Source organism: Alnus glutinosa, chromosome 9 (assembly GCF_958979055.1).
Source record: "Alnus glutinosa chromosome 9, dhAlnGlut1.1, whole genome shotgun sequence".
NCBI classification, from domain to species: domain Eukaryota; kingdom Viridiplantae; phylum Streptophyta; class Magnoliopsida; order Fagales; family Betulaceae; genus Alnus; species Alnus glutinosa.
In genome coordinates this window covers 23,691,973-23,707,666 of record NC_084894.1, presented here as the reverse complement: position 1 = coordinate 23,707,666, position 15,694 = coordinate 23,691,973, and positions in this window count along the sequence as shown.

Below are 15,694 nucleotides of genomic sequence, written 5' to 3'. Positions count from 1 at the left end.
CCATGACAAAAAAATATTTCTCCCTCTGATTTTCGCAGGAGAACATGCTGGTTTCGTGACCTTGGTTGTCTCTAGCAAGAGAGGAACCCTAGAGAGGGTAGATGAGTCATTTTACATGGGTCTCTAACCCTAATTTCCTTCTATAAAGCCATAGCCATGCCTCCTTGTTGGGAGAAATTCTCAGAGCAGTAGCTAGGTTTAATTTCGTGCATTTTGCAGTTTATTTCAGTAGCTCTTTTCTTTAGATACTTCTCTTTGTAAAGTTTATCTTCTAATTTCATGTTTGTTCTTCAAGTTCTTGTGGTGTTTTTAGTCATGGGAGGCTAGAACTCTCAACTAAGGTTGAGGATGAAACCTCACCATTGATAACACTCACACTTTTGTTATGTTACTTGCACATTTAATGATCTATCCATATGTTGTTCAAGTTCCATTCACTTCAATGCTTTATCTTTTGGAATGAATGTGGTTGGTGGTAGAAGTAGGACATTTAATGTGTTTCAACCGATGGATACATTGATTTATTGGTTTAAAGGAGGATATCCGTTGTGATTTGTTCTTTGAATGGATACAATGGATGATTTGATTTCACCTTAGAGAATTTTGTTCCATACTTGCAATTTCTTTTCTTTATTTTGTTTGTCTTTTGGTTAAATATTTGTTTGTATATTGGTGTATGCTTGGTAGAAGATCCTTGAATCTAGACTTGACAACTTTAGATCCCTAGATTGAGAGAACTCTTTGGAGAAGGCTTAGAAATTCTGTTGAGATGGGAGATAACATGCATGGGGGTGAGAATGAGCGGAATAGGGGAGAAAATGTTGATCATACTAGGACACTTAGGGATTTGTTTGCACTCGTTGCGACAAATTCTCCTTCGTGTATAGTGTTACCCCCAACCAATGCCACACACTTTGACCTCAAGCCTCATTTCATCCAACTCCTACCCGCATTCCATGGCTTGGACCTTGAAAATCCTTACAACTATGTGAAGAAATTCAAAGACATTTGTGCCACATTTAAATTTCAAAATTTTTCTGAAGAGTCTGTGCTCCTTATGCTATTTCCTTTCTCACTCCATGATAGAGCCAAGGCATGGTTGGATTCAACCATGCCTGGGTCCATCACATCTTGGGAAAACTTGCTGAACAAGTTTTACAATAAATTTTTTCCCATGTCCAAAGTCAATGAGTGTAGGAAGGAAATAAGTTCATTTACTCAAGAGGAGGATGAGAAATTTTCTGAGAGTTGGGAGAGATTTCAAGATATGTTGATTAAGTGCCCTCCATATGGATAAGAGAAGTGGAGACTCGTGCAATTCTTCTACCAAGGATTGACTCAATCCAACCGTAGCATGATCGAGTCAATGAATGGAGGCGCATTTTTGAGTTTGACAGGAGAGAAGGCGTATAGGACCTTAGATCAGTTGTCCGACAATTCCCAGCAGTGGGATTTTTCAAGTTGTCGAGATAAAGCTGCTCGCATCCAAAAGAAGGGGGGCATCTATGAGGTGAAAGAAGATGTTGAGTTGAAGATGAAGATAGATGCCCTCACAAAGAAGGTCGAAGCTCTCGTCGTGAGCAAGTCCATCAATGTTGCAAACCCATTCCATGTTGATTGTTGTTCCATCTGTGCTAGTCACATGCACTTAGCACAGACTTGCCCATCCTTGTTGGCTTTTGTTGAGTCACCAATGGAGCAAGTGAACGCTTTCAACGACTTTAGGAAGCAATCCAATGGACCCTTTTCTGAGACTTACAATCCTGGGTGGTGCAACCACTCTAACTTTTCGTGGAAACAGAACCAACCAATGAATCAAGGGGGCCCCTCATCAAACCCTTAATCAATACCCCCCTGTATTTCACCAACCGATTCATCATCAAGGTCGTCCAGAGTAGCCAGCACCAGCATACCAAGCACCCAGTCAAGCCCCAGCCTCTTCTTCACAGGCCACTCTAGAAGACACTCTCAAGGCCTTCATACAGCTTACAGGGCAATCCATCAATGATGTGAAGAATGCTACCATGGTGAACACTCAAGCTATTGCCAAGATGGAGACCCAGATTAGGCAAATTGCTAGTCACCTGGGAGAGAGAGAGAAGGGAAAGCTCTCTAATCAACCTGTGCCAAATCCAAAGTTATAGTTCCATGAGGGAAGTTCATCAAATGCAGTGCATGGGCAGGAGCATGTGCAAGCCGTTGTCACACTTAGGTCAGGGAGACAAGTGGACAACCAAGTGGTTCTTCCTGAAGAGAACCCTGTTGCACAAGAAGGACAAGGAAGCGGGAGCACAAAGGAGAGAGATGCAGAGCCATCTACAGCCACTCCCACTATTGAGATTCCTCCTAGGTCTTTTGTACCTAAGGCGCCATACCCTGACAGATTGCTAGCGCCCAAGAAAGGATAAAAGTTTGAGGACATTCTGGAGGTATTCAAGCAAGTGCAAATCAACATCCCGTTTTTAGATGCCATCCAGCAGGTGCCGTCTTATGCCAAGTTCTTGAAGGACTTGATCACTATCAAGAGGAAAACCAATGTTCCAAAGAAGGTTTGTTTGACCGAGCAAGTATGCTCAATCCTCCAATGCAAGCTACCTATCAAGTACAAGGACCCTGGGTGTCTTACTATCTCTTGCACGATAGGAGTCAGCCACATTGAGAAGGCTCTGCTTGATCTTGGAGCTAGTGTCAATCTCCTACCCTATTCGGTTTACCTGCAATTAGGGTTAGGAGAATTGAAGCCCACCTCCATGACACTGCAGTTGGCTGACAGGTCAATTAAGATACCACGGGGAATTGTGGAGGATGTTTTGATCAAGGTCGATAAGTTTTATTTCCCCTTGGATTTTATAGTGCTAGATACAGAGCCGGTACAGAACGTTAGAGTTCAAATACCGATGATCCTCGGGCGACCATTCTTAGCTACGGCTAACGCCCTGATCAACTGTAGGACGGGGCTAATGAAAATCTCCTTCGGCAATATGACAGTGGAGCTGAACATCTTTGACATCAGCAAGAAGCCGAGAGAGTGCGATGAGATCAGAAACGCCTGCTTGATTGAGGAGATCATAGAGGAAGTTATTGAAGAATCAAGCACTGAAGATCCCCTGGAGGCATGCTTTGCTTAGTTCGGAGAGGATTTGGACTTGGACATGTTACTTGAGCAAGCCAATGCCATTTTAGATTTTGCTCCTTTGGAGAGCAATGAGAAAGATGAGGCAACAGCACCTGAGCCTCCAAAGAAGGAACTTATGCCCTTACCAGACAATCTCAAGTATAAGTTCCTAGGTCCAGCAGAGACTTTGCCTGTGATTATAGCTTCAGATTTACTTGCTGCTCAGGAGGAGAAGTTGTTAGATGTCTTGAGAGAGCACAAGGAAGCTATAGGCTGGACCATTGAAGACATTAAGGGAATCAGCCCCTCGGTGGTGATGCATAGGATACACTTGGAGGAAGACGCCAAACCATCGAGGGAGCCACAAAGAAGGCTCAACCTAGCCATGCAAGATGTCGTGAGAGGAGAAGTGATAAAGTTATTGGATGCTGGTATCATCTATCCAATTTCTGACAGCAAGTGGGTGAGCCCAATTCATGTTGTGCCCAAGCGAGCATTGAAGTATCTTTTCTCTAAAAAGGATGCTAAATCTCGCCTCATTCGGTGGATTTTGTTGTTACAAGAGTTTGACATTGAGATTCGGGATAAGAAGAGTTTCGAAAATGTGGTGGCCGATCATCTTTCGAGGATTACCATGGATTTCACTGAGGAGGCCACCCCCATCTCTGAGACCTTCCCTGATGAGCAGTTGACGCACATTGCTCACACTCCTTCACCTTGGTTTACTGATATCGTAAACTATCTTGTCACCGGTCAAATGCCTTTGCATTGGGGGAGGCAGGATAAGTCCAAGTTTATGGCCATGGTGAAGTACTTTTTCTAGGACAATCCTTATCTGTTCAAGTATTGTCCCGATCAGATCATTAGGAGATGCATCCCTGAGCCTGACCAATCCAATGTCATCTCCTTTTGTCATGATCATGCTTGTGGAGACCACTTTAGTGCAAAGAAGACCGCTGCAAAGATTTTGCAGTGCGGATTTTATTGGCCAACCATCTTCCAAGACGCTCACACTTATTGTGTCTCGTGTGAGCGCTGTCAAAAGCTAGGGAGTATTTCACGCCGAAATATGATGCCTCTCAACCCCATTCTTATTGTTGAGATCTTTGATGTATGGGGCATTGATTTCATGGGACCTTTCCCAAACTCCTTTAGCTATCTGTACATTCTTGTTGCAGTGGACTACGTGTGCAAATGGGTGGAGGCGGTTGCCTGCAAGACCAATGACCACAGAGTTGTGGTTCAGTTTTTAAAAGACACTATATTTGCTCGTTTTCGTACTCCTCGAGTAATTATTAATGATGGTGGGAAGCATTTCTGCAACCGAATTTTCGAGCAGCTGATGAAGAAATATTGCATCACGCACAAGGTTGCCACTCCATATCACCCTCAGACGAGTGGTCAAGTGGAGATTTCGAACCGAGAGATCAAGAGGATTTTGGAGAAGACAGTAAACCCGTCAAGGAAAGATTGGTCTCTTCGTTTGAACGATGCATTGTGGGCATACCGGACAGCCTTCAAGACCCCTATTGGTATGTCACCCTACCGTATTGTACACGGAAAAGCATGTCATCTGCCAGTGGAGTTGGAGCACAGAGCTTACTGGGCCATTAAGCAGCTGAATTTCGATCTCACAAAGGCTGGCTCACAGAGGAAGCTTCAACTCAATGAATTGGAAGAGCTGAGGAATGATGCATATGATTGTGCAAGGTTGTACAAAGCAAGGATGAAGAAGACTCATGACCAGAACATATTGAGACGATCTTTTGAACCTGGTCAAAAAGTTCTTCTTTACAATTCACGTCTACATCTGTTTCCAGGGAAGCTCCGATCTCGATGGACAGGCCCATTTATTGTTCGATCAGTTTTTTCTCATGGAGCCATTGAGATTGAGGATCCAAGGAATGGCAGTACTTTCAAGGTGAACGGACAAAGACTGAAGCCATTTTTGGAGTTGCAGAGCCCGGAAGTTGAGACGACCCTTTTGGAGGATCCCAGTTACTCGGAGTGATTGTCGTCAGGATGGAGAGTCTGGCTGAAGATTGAAAACTTAGCGCTTGTGGGAGGTAACCCTCATTATTTTTCATTATCATTTGATCTTGTTTCCTCTGTTTTAGTTGTGATTTTCAGGACAGTGTCTGCAGTTCCAGTTTGGGGGAGCATTCTCTTGCAGTGTGCCCATTTTGCATCGCCCATTTCGGTATTGTATTTCTAGTCACATTGGGGACAATGTGTCATTTTAGTTTGGGGGTGGGTTAGACATTTCTGTCTGTTATTGTTGATTGTTTTTGTTGATATTTTGATTTGACTGCTTTCATTTTCAAAAAATAAAATAAAAATAAAATTTTTTTTGCTAGTTGAGCATGGCTACATCTTACTACGATTTGCATATCATTGGTTTGTTTAACATGTTGAATGTTGCATGTCATTAAAATTTAAAATTTTTTGACACATCAGTTGGATTAGAGAGACTTCACATGTTTGAATTGTTTATCACAAGCACTTTAGCATAGGATCTGTGAGGTATGAAATGTGATTTGAGTATGTGTCTTGAGATTTGTAGGATGACTTGTTGATGAAACTTTGGCTTAATAATATCATCAATTTGAGTTCGCATTGAGTAACCTGGTCTCTTGCCTCACTAAGCATTGGGTGTTCGCGTAAAAAGATGAGAATTTCAAGTTGGTTGATTGTTTGGCTAGTTTGACTTCGAGCCTCTTTAACTTGAGTAATTAAGCCCTTAGGAATGTTTTTACATCTAGTGCCCTAAAACCATCTGGTTTAGGAGTCACTAGTCCAACACTCGTTACAAGGATCAATTAGAAAGCTTAAGGGAGTCAAGCATTGCACAGCCTACAAAAAAAAAAAAAAAAAAATTGCAATTGCACATTTAAGCCTTGGTTATATTCATCTGATGGAATTCCTGTGAGTTTTTGGGTACACATGCTTTGAGAAAAGTTGAAACCTCATGAATCTATGTTAATCACACCTTACACTCATTTGAAAATGTGCTGTCTCAATATTTCAACTATGAGTTGATCAATTTTTGATGACCTGATGATGTGATATTCATTTTGTTAAACATGCTCATGATGTATGAACCATATGTTTGTGCGGAGATTTTTGCTTAATTGAGAATATAACACTTCAATGTTTGTGGGTATCATTTCTGACAAACCCTCACGAGACTTCACTCGTCCACTAGGGAGTCCTAGGGGTTTAAAAGGCTTATTGCATATGCTAAATGCAATCGTATCTCCCACGAAAGAGGATTTATGTTTCATGCTTTGATTTTGTTTTTCATTTTGTTTTGTTAAAGAACTAGCAAAATGTAAGTTTGGGGGTATTTGATGAGTGCCAAATATTGTATATTTGGACCCCTAGATTTACATCAGTTAGACCTTTGGCCTTGTTATTTTCTGATGTTTTGGCTAGTTTTTGTGTTTTTGTGTTTTGTAGGATATTAAGAGAGAAATGGCAAAATTTCAAGTAGAAATACTCTGCAATTTGGAAATCCTGGAAAGTCGATAGATCGAATGTTAAGTTCGATCAATCGAAATTTTGCCCGATGTCGATCGATCGACTTTAAGTCGATTGATCAAAATTTTCCAGAACTGACTTTTTGCAGATGCGCACCAGAACGCCCAATCAGGGGCTTCTCCATGACAAAAAGCATTTCCCCCACTATTTTTTGCAGGAGAACACGCTGGTTTCGTGACCTTGGATGTCTCTAGCAAGAGAGGAACCCTAGAGAAGGTAGAGGAGTCATTTTACATGGGTTTCTAACCCTAATTTCCTTCTATAAAGCCATAGCCATGCCTCCTTGTTGGGAGAAATTCTCAGAGCAGTAGCTAGGTTTAATTTCGTGCATTTTGTAGTTTATTTCAGTAGCTCTTTTCTTTAGATACTTCTCTTTGTAAAGTTTATCTTTTAATTTTATGTTTATTCTTCAAGTTCTTGTGGTGTTTTTAGTCATGGGGGGCTAGAACTCTCAACTAAGGTTGAGGATGAAACCTCATCATTGATAACACACACACTTTTGTTATATTACTTGCACATTTAATGATCTATCCATATGTTGTTCAAGTTCCATTCACTTCAATGCATTATCTTTTGGAATGAATGTGGTTGGTGATAGAAGTAGGACATTTAATGTGTTTCAACCGATGGATACATTGATTTATCGGTTTGAAGGAGGATATCCATTTTGATTTGTTCTTTGAATGGATACAATGGATGATTTGATTTCAAACAGGTACTCTTTGTAATTTGTCTTTGAGTTGGATTCATTTAATTGTCTAAGATGTGTGGTTAAGAAACTTGAATGACACCTTAAGCTTAAATATTCTTTGGGTGTTCAAGTAGAAACCAAGAGTGTGTGTTGTTGGATTTGGTTTGGTGGATTCCTTAGCCTTAGTTCTTTTTACACATTTTATTTCATCATTTTTAACTTAGTGTCATTCTGCATGCTTAAACCTCAAACATTTGGAACAATGTTAAAATGAGGTTAATTAAACAAGAAACTGATGCTTGACCATTTCCCTGTGGATTCGACCTCGCACTTGCACACACTATATTGCAAACAATTCATGCGCTTGCGAGTACTCTTTTAAACTCACAGCATGCACCAGCCGTCATGGGAATCATGCGAGCATTAATTTAGCTTCATGCCTATATATACCAACACTTCCTTCTTCGAATACCTCCAAGTCTCACACTTTCATATTTGCTTGTTTCTTTAGCTTTCTTCTCTTCATATTATCTTAACCTATTTACGAGTCAAGTTTATGGCTCAAGTTTCTCGCCCACTTACTGACAACAGCGCCAGCCCCTATGTACCAGGTCCTCGGCCCCCAACTCTCCACATTCGTCCACTTAGGTGTGCGATCTTCGGCTTTATCTTCAAAAGGAGGTGCGACCTCCAGCTTTACGCCGGAGAGGTCTTCTTTTTGTTCGGAACAGTGCGGGGCTCTGAAACTCGCTTCTTCGCGCTCTTCATACCCCACAAGAAGGCTTCACACTTCCTACAAAATTCCTCTCGATGGAGACACTGGCAGAAGGGATGTACAGTGACAGTCCTTCTCGACCCAGTATCTTCTAGGAATTCCTCCAACATCTTCGGCAGGGAAAGCACGCCGGAAGGATGGGAACCCAACTGTTCATATTAACCCTCAGACCCCAGGTGGTCCATCCTAATATCATCAGAACCCCTTGTATCGGTATTATCACAAATGGTTGCTCAGTGCCTTGTAACGCTCATATTGTTTTGTAAACTTCACGACATTTGAATGAACTTAATATTAAGTCGATGCGTGGATCTCATAACGAGTGTCTTTTCCTCCCTCTGTCTTTTTCTTCCCTTCTTTCTTTATGAACAGTGATTCTGAGCATCATCTAACAAACCCCAAATAACAATACATAAAGAAGGTGTTAGGGACAAGTATTCTCGTGAAACCTCTCACAACTCAGGTTCTCACGCCTCATGATCTTTAAAACTCCGACCAATTCTCAAATAAGGACAAGTGTTAGGGACAAATGTCCAGAAGTCTCCCTGAGCGTGGGTCCCTTTTAACATATTAATACCTTACCCCCCCAAATTCAGACACTCCGAGGAGGGAGGATTGGCGGATTTGTAAAAACAATGTGGGCCTATCCAAGATCGGACATTCCCCCAGAATCCCTCTGGAAGGGTGGGTTCCTTATCACCCCCCTGTCCTGAAGCAGGAAGGGTGGTCCTATCCGAGATCGGACGTTCCCCCAGAATCCCTTTGGAAGGGTGGGTTCCTTATCACCCCCTGTCCTAAAGTAGGAGGGGTGTTCCTGTCCTGGATTGGACATTCCCCCAGAATCCCTTTGGAAGGGTGGATTCCTTATCACCCCTCTGTCCTGAAGCAGGAGAGGTGTTCATGTCCGGGATCGGACGTTCCCCAGAATCCCTTTGGAATGGTGGGTTCCTTATCACCCCCTATCCTGAAGCAGGAGGGGTATTCCTGTCCGGGATCAGACGTTCCCCCAGATTCCCTTTGGAAAGGTGGGTTCCTTATCACCCCCTGTCCTGAAGCAGGAGGGGTGTTCCTGTCCGAGATCGGACGTTCCCCCAGAATTCCTTTGGAAGGGTTGGTTCCTTATCACCCCTCTGTCCTGGAGTAGGAGGGGTGTTCCTTAAGCAAAAGAAATATTTGGCAAAAGAAATAACTTCATTTGTACATATCATATTACTGTAGCAAAAGAAACCATATTACAGCATCAAAAAGTTAAAAAGTAGTACTTTTTAAGGTGCTCCGCATTCCACACTCTTGGCACCAGTCTTCCTTCCTTTGTGACCAAGTGGTAAGTGCCATTCTTGCTGGTGCTGGTGATTCTGTAAGGTCATTCCCATTTCGGAGCTAACTTACAATCGGCAGGCTCTCGAGTCATGAGGTTGACTTTCCTCAGAACCCAATCAAATCTTAAATTCCCTGAGCCTGACCTTCTTATCAAAATATTTGGCAACGCGACGCTGATAAGCAGCCCATACTATGCTAGCATCATCGCGACGTTCTTGGGTTGTGAATTTTAATAAATACTTGTAAGCGCACGAATCGTTTGCAATATAGAGTGTACAAGTGCGAGGTCGAATCCACAGGGAAATGGTTAAAAATTAGTGTCTTGCTTAATCAACCTCATTCTAACCTAGTTCCAAGAGTTTGAGGGTTAAACATGCACCAAAAATGCTAAGTAAAGAGGAAGAAATGAAATATGTAAAAAGGGACTAAGGCTAAAGAATCTACCAAACCAAATCCAACAACTCACACTCTTAGTTTCCACTTGAACATCCAAAGAGCATTAAGCTTAGGGTGTTATTCAAGTCTCTTAACCATCAACCTTAAAACCATTAAATGAATCCAACTTAAAGATAAATCACAAAGAGTACCCATTTGAAATCAAATCATCCATTATATCCATTCAAGGAATAAATCACAATGGATATCATCTTTCAAACCGATAAAACAATGTATCCATCGGTTGAAACACATTAAATGTCCTATTTCTACCCCTAACCACATTCATTGCAAAAGATAAAGCATTTAAATGAATGGAACTTGAATAACATACTGATATAGCATTAAATGTGCAAGTAGGACTACAAGAGTGTGAGTGTCATCAATGGAGAGGTTTCATCATCAACCTTAGTTGAGAGTTCTAGCCTCCCATGACTAAGAACACCACAAAAGCTTGAAGAACAAACATGAAAATTGAACAAAAGCTTTACAAAGACAAATGTCTGAAGAAAAGAGCTACTGAAATAAACTACAAAATGCACGAAATTAAACCTATCTACTGCTCTCTGAACTCTCCCAACAAAGAGGCATGGCTATGGCTTTATAGAAGGAAATTAGGGCTAGAAACCCATGTAAAATGACTCATCTAACCCCCTCTAGGGTTCCTCTCTTGCTAGAGACAACCAAGGTCACGAAACCAGCATGTTCTGCTACGAAAATCAGAGGGAGAACTGCTTTTTATCATGGAGAAGCTCCTGATTGGGTGTTCTGGCGCGCTTCTGCAAATGTAAGTTCTGGGAAATTTCAATCGATCGAATTTAAGTTCAATCGATCGAGTTCTTCAGAACTTCCGAATTTTCCAAGCAATTTCACATGAATTTTGCCATTCCTCACTTATTGACCTACAAAACACAAAAACTAACCAAAGCATCAGAAAATAACAAGGCTAAAGGTCTAACTAATGTAAATCAAGGGGTCCAAATACACAATATTTGGCACTCATCATCTTGTAATAAATCCAGATGCAAAGTTACCCCTTCCTCGTTCAATCCCGGATTATAATAAGCTACTCTGAAGCTTGGAGATCCCACTTCGGCAGGTATTACAACTTCCATCCCATAAATCAAGGCAAACGGTGTTTCCCCAGAAGGGTCCTAACGGTGGTCCTGTAAGACCATAGCACTTCCGGCAGATATTCTACCCAAGCTCCTTTCTTTTTTCCAAGCTTCTTCTTCAAAATTTGCATCAACGTTTTATTTGTGGCTTCCACTTGTCCGTTGGACTTCGGGAAAACAGGAGTTGAGTAGTTATTTCTTATACCAAGTTCAGAACACCATTCCCGGAAATGCGCACAATCAAATTGCTTTCCATTATTAGTCACCAAGGCATATGGTATTCCAAATCTACATATGACTGACTTCCAAAGAAACTTGATAACACTATCAGTTGTAATTGAGGCAAGTGCTTCTGCTTCAGCCCATTTAGTAAAATAGTCAACGGCAACTCCACAAACTTCTTATTGCCCTTGCCCGGCGGCATCGGGCCCACTATATCCACCCCCCATTTAGCAAACGGCCATGGCGATGTAATCGAATGCAAATACTCCGGAGGATTTTTCATGATACAGGCAAATCTTTGGCACACATCACAAGTCCTCACCCAATCAGTCGCATCTTTACTCATAGTTGGCCAGTAGTATCCAGCCCTTATAACTTTGTTCACCAACATTTTACCTCCTGAATGATTCCCACATACTCCCTCATGCACTTCCCTTAGGACATAATCAGCGTCCACTCTGGACAAGCACTTCAACAAAGGAAGGGAGTATCCACGCCTATATAGGATGCTGTCAATCAACACGTAACGCGCTGAGTGGCGGACGACCTTCCGAGCTTCTTCTTTAATTGAGGGGAGCTCCCCAGTCTTTAAGTATCGTATAACTTCTACATCCCACTCAGGCTCCACCTCATCTACTTGCAACACTTCTGCGGTTAAAAACACCGACGGTTGTGATTTGAACAGAACCTTATAATCACCATCTAGTGCCACCAGATCTATTCCCAAACCAATCCTTGATAAAGCATCTGCCACGCTATTTTCTTCCCTAGGGATTTTAGTCAAAATCACCCTATCAAAGTTACAATAGTATCGGTGGACTTTTTCAAGATATTGGGACATTCTTCCTTCTTGTGTTGCAAAGCTGCCATTCACCTGCTCAACGACAATCCGAGAGTCGCTCCGAATCTCGAGGTTCATTATTCCCATCTCTCGCGCCATCGTTAAAGCTAAAAGCACCGCCTCATACTCGGCTTCATTGTTGGTGGCAACAAATTCAAATTTAACAGCATAACTGAATTTCTATCAGTTGGGGCCCAAAAAAACTACTCCAGCACCACTTCGTCCATTTGCTGACGAGCCATCCACGTAAGCGATCCAAGTCAACGATTTCTTGAGCCCCTTAGCCTCCACTTTTTCATTCATCTCAACTATGAAATCTGCCAAGACCTGCGCCTTTATCGCTGTCTAGGGATGGAATTCAATATCGAATTGCCCCAACTCAATCGCCCAATTAACGAGTCTCCCAGATAGGTCAGGCTTCTAGAGTATCTTTCTAAGGGGGTATTCAGTTAATACCCTTATTGCATGGGCTTGAAAGTAAGGCCTTAACCTTCGTGCCGAGGTCACTAAGGCGAACTCCAGCTTCTCTATGCGGGGGTAGCGTTCCTCTGCTCCATGTAGCACTTTGCTAGTGAAGTACACAGGTTTTTGCTTTCCTGACTCGTCTCTCACCAGCACCGAACTGATTGCAGATCGTGATACTGCTAAATACAAATAAAGAATTTCCCCTTCTGTCGAGTGACTCAAGAGTGTGGGGTTAGCCAGATAATTTTTTAATTCTTCAAAAGCCTTTTCACATTCTTCCATCCAAGTGAAAGCTTTCTTTAAAACTTTGAAGAAGGGAAGACATCTGTTTGAGGACCGGGAGACAAAGCGGTTTAGAGCTGCTAATCTCCCAGTCAGCTGTTGCAGTTGTTTCATTGTCCGAGGAGGTTGCATTTCTAGAATGGCTTTAACTTTGTTAGGATTGGCTTCGATTCCTCTCTGGGACACCAGGAATCCCAAAAATTTTCCTGAAGCAACGCCGAAGGCACATTTCTTCGGATTCAATTTCATATGATATCTTCTTAGGGTCTCAAAGGCTTCCTTTAGATCAGCAACATGATCGCGCTAGCTTAGACTCTTCACAAGTATATCATCAACATAGACTTTCATATTGCGTCCAATTTGGGTTTGAAACATTCTATTTACTAACCTTTGATAAGTCGCACCGGCGTTCTTTAACCGGAAGGGCATCATAGTGTAACAGTAGAGCCCACGGTCAGTTATGAACGATGTCTTCTCCTGATCAATCACAGCCATATATATCTGAGTGTAACCAGAAAATGCATCCATGAAACTTAATACTTCATGTCCTGTGGTCGAATCCATAAGTTGATCTATCCTAGAAAGAGGGAAGCAATCCTTCTGACAAGTCTTATTGAGGTCGGTGAAATCCACGCACATCCTCCACTTTCCACTAGCTTTCTTCTCTAGCACAACGTTAGCCAGCCACTCCGAGTAGTCAACCTCTTGAATAAATCCTACTTCAAGTAATTTTTTGACTTCATTACGCTCAGGAGCGAAAGTTCTTCGCCATTGCTTCACAGGCCTACAATTTGGATCGACATTCAAACGATGTTCTATAATGGAGGGATCTATTCTGGGCCTCTCATTATGCTCCCAAGCGAAAACATCGATATGGCCCCGCAAGAACTTCACCAGACTTTCCTTTTCGATCATCGGCAGCTGAGAACCAATTCGGAGCTTCCGACCTAGGGGTCCGACTTCTATTTCTTCAAAATCTCTGGCCGGACCCCTTGTCTGTAATTGCTATTTTTCTGTAGGGATCGCCCCTTTGCTGGGGCGCTCACGTTCAGAAGTATTTTTTAAAGAAGCATTGTAGCATTCTTGAGCTGCTCTTTGCTCTCCTCGGACCACTCCTACACCGTCTTCAGTTGGGAACTTCATGCTAAGGTGCGGTATAGATGTTACCGCTTTCAATTCCGCTTATGCAGTCCTTCCAAAAATGGCATTATAAGCCGAAGGTCGATCAACGATAAGGAACTTCACCAGAATCGTCTTTTGTGTAGGAGGTGTTCCTACTGTGACCTGCAATTCAATCGACCCTAGAGGCATCACCTGCTCTCCTGCAAATTCAACTAAAGGATATTGGAATGTAGAGACCTTTTCCTTATCGATTTTCATCAAATCAAACGCTGATTTATACAGAATATCAGCTGAGCTGCCGTTGTCACTAGAACTCAATGTATTTTATGATTCGCTATCACCATTGCAACCACAAGGGCATCTGCATGAGGTAGATAAATCCCTTCGTAATCTTCATCCGAGAATCCGATAGTTAGCTTCTCTCGCTTCACCATTTTCAACGGCCTCCTGGCAGCGTAAATGGATTCTCCTCTCATCTCTTTGGCATAAGACTTGCGGGCTGTACAAGTCTCACCTCCCCCGCCAAAGCCCTATGCAATAGTCTGGATTTCAGGGAAATCTACTGCGTTGTCCGGGCGCCCCCAACTCCTGCTCCTCTCACGTTGAACTGCTTTCTCAGCGCGCATATCAATTCTTGGCGGCTGAGCCGGTTTCCTCTCTCGACCATACAATTGCGCTCCCGAACATGCTTCACGTCCGGACGAATTTTGGTTCCCAGGTACTCGCCGCACAGGTGGCGCACCTGCCTAATTTTCCTGTTTTGCAAGAAAGTGAGTTAACTTGCCGTCAGCAATATACCTCTCAATCATTTCCCTCAGAGCTACACAGGAATTCGTCCAGTGACCATAAGAGTCGTGATAATGGCAATATTTATGAAGGTTGTGAAGGTGTGGCTTTCCCTTTATCGGAGGTGGATTTTTATAATCGGGGTCTTTCTTTATCTCCATGAGAATTTCTTTTGCCGGGCATTAATAGGTGTCCAGCTGTAATCCTCCACTCTTTTAAAGGCTCGGCACTCTATGACCTCCTTCCCAGCTGAGGTCATTCTTTGTTTTAACTTCTTCTTTGTCGGCGGATTCTCCCTAGCAACTTCTTCTGCTCCCCAGAAAGTACGGAAAGTTTCCTCTTGATTCACGAATTCTTCTGCTCGATCCAAGAACTCCTGCAGTCCCTCCGCCGGCCTCCTTGCCAGATCCGCCATGAGGGCGCCATCTTTTCTAATGCCTTGATATATAGCGCAATGGATAAATTGCTCACTTTGGTTTTCCGCAGCTAACCTCTTTTGATTGAAACGGAGTAAGTAACTCCTCAATGACTCCTGTGGACCCTAACTAATGGTCATCAACTGCTGCGCGGGCTTCTTCCGAACAATACCAGCCATGAATTGGGATGCGAACTTCTTAGCTAAGCTCTCAAAGTTCATGATTGAGTGGGACGGTAAAGTCCTAAACCATTCTCAAGCTCCCCTTAACAAAGTAAGAGGAAAAGCTCGGCACGCCACCTCGTCCGGTGTAGCATACAAAACTATATGTGCACGAAAGCTCACCAAATGCTCAATCGGGTCACCTAATCCTGTGTAAACAGGTATTTCGGGTATTTTGAACTTATCTGGGAGCCGACATGACACTATCTGGTCCGTAAACAGAGATGTGGTAGTTGAAAATAAGCTATTAGCCAACGAAGCTTTTCCTCTAGCCCTTGACTGGATAGAACCCATTAGATAATCATATTGTTGCTCCAGCTTAGCGAGCTTATCTGCCCATTCCTTTTT